The sequence below is a fragment of the Priapulus caudatus genome, unplaced genomic scaffold (genome assembly GCF_000485595.1).
Source record: "Priapulus caudatus unplaced genomic scaffold, Priapulus_caudatus-5.0.1 Scaffold236, whole genome shotgun sequence".
NCBI lineage: Eukaryota > Metazoa > Priapulida > Priapulimorpha > Priapulimorphida > Priapulidae > Priapulus > Priapulus caudatus.
The window spans coordinates 144,257-146,581 of NW_014577297.1; positions in this window are offsets into that span (position 1 = coordinate 144,257).

Genomic DNA, 2,325 nt, shown 5'->3' on the forward strand with positions numbered 1-2,325 from the left:
TCAACAAAACAAGCAACAGACATGCATTATGCACTATTATCATCGCGTCATCAATCATCTAGCCCTGCAAGTTAACCGTACGCGCATTATGTGGCATTTACAGGTGTTCTAATGTTGGACGTTGATGTTCCGCCCCAGAGTTGCCGCGCAGGCGGAGTTCGCGCACGGTGGCATGACGAGTGAGCATTACGCAAAAAAGTATTGGCAGTCGATTGAGCCTAGGTCTCGAAAAGAAACACAATCCATTCGAAGCCTATTTAGGGAGATGATTAGGTATATGGCGTTGGCCGCGGGTTTAGGCTCTAACATTTGACTCTATAGTGAGTGCAGGCGAGCATTCGCGTGTGCGTCTACTCGCGTGGTCTGGAAAAAACAGTGATTAAAAATTGGCTCGATCATGCAGTGTGGCGTAAGAGAGTGTAGGTACTTACGTAGCTGTTAGCCGCCACACGCACGCACACACACACGCGCGCGCACACACACACACACACACACGCACAGCACACACACAGCCACGCGCGCACCACACACACACACACCAACACACACACGCACGGGCAACAATCACACGCACACGCACACTGCACGCATGCATACAGCAAGAACAAACAGAGCAGACAGACAGACAGACACAGTCAGACACGCACGCACACACGCGCACTCACACCTGCTTGCTATATTTTCCCACACTAATTATGTTTTGCTCATCTGTTCCAATATGTTCCTTCCTTTGTAATATAAGGTCAATATTTCATTGTCGCCTATGTAACATACGTAGTTTACGCTCTCATCTGCGCAAGTGCACACGTACTGTCAACTGTAGATACCTCCGAACAACAGCAGACAAAATGAATATATATACATACATATATATATATATATATATATATATATTATATATTTATACCATATATATGTATATATATGTATGTACATATATGTATATATATTGGAAATCTTGTTTTCCGTTTTTTGTAATTTTCTTCATAAAAACATATATAGATCTCAGAATCCCCTCACACATCAAAGTGCAAAATGACTAAATGACGAAACTGCCGCTCACGAGTTATAGTGAATCTACTTAATACCGTGTTTGCCATATCTGTGATACAAATCATATTCACGCTACGCTTATGCTACACAACATCACTCCGCATCCACAGTAACTTACCGTGATGGATTATAACCTCGTATCACTTACCCGCCTTCTCTCCTATCAGAAACGATCCTGTCGCTATTCACTATATAATTCGAAATTCTCCCCACGAGAAAACACCGCTGCCATTTTGTATGCTGCTAATGAAAATCAAGTAAGAGCGTCGGTCTGGCGGAGGCCTATGGAACAACACACACACACGCACACACACACACACACACACACAACACCACACCACCACGACAGCACGCACGCCCACGCACACACGCACACACGCACACACAATATTCGTGTCTCATAGTTCGAATAAAGCGAGGGCGTGTGCAATGGTTTCGAAATTATATGGCGCGCGTGTCACGTCCCATACAGTTTCGCTGGCGACCCGCGAAAAGGCTTTTAGGATATTTTATATTTACGAGAGCGAAACGCATTTGAATCGCGTTGCTCGTGGAGACGCCTCGGCATTGCGGCCTTTCTGTTATCCGTCCTTTGGCAGCTTGGCACACGTAGCCGAAGCTAGCATGTAGCACGAGTGTTCTAGTTTTATTCGCGCGAGAGCCATGGAGTGGGTGCGTCGGTAGGATAATGAAAGCACGCAGTAAAGGTAGCGCACGTAATTGGGCCGCGGGTCGAATTCACGGCGCCCGGGAGTCACGGAAGTTCGTGCCTTGATCTTTTATGGAATACAAACCGTCCTCGCCGCGTTTTCTTCGTCTTTGTTGGTCCGCCGATTACCGTGCCGGTAATGAGTGTCAGCTGAGTGACAATTGTCCTAAAAATCCTGTGATTTTGCTATAGCGCGTATATAATTATATATATATATATATATATCGAAGTGTTTTAAATTATTTAAAATCTTTTAAATTTTAATATGGTTTTAATTCGTCGCGTGCGGCTGCCCGCTGTCTGGCTGCGGCGAATTAAAGTTGCCGTTTAATTGAGCGCGCATAAGTTGAGGCTTTAAATTCAAGCTCGAAAGCGTCGGTATTGGTGATATAGTTTCCGTCAACCATTCGTAATCGCATTAACATCTATAAAGAGTTTTTAGAGTTCTGTCGAGGAATTTACAAAGCGGCGCAAGCCGCAGGACGTCGTACAATTAACGGATAGGATAAGGTCCATGCACAGTGTGTTGTCGTTGCTTGTGTGAGGGAGAGAGAGAGAGAGGA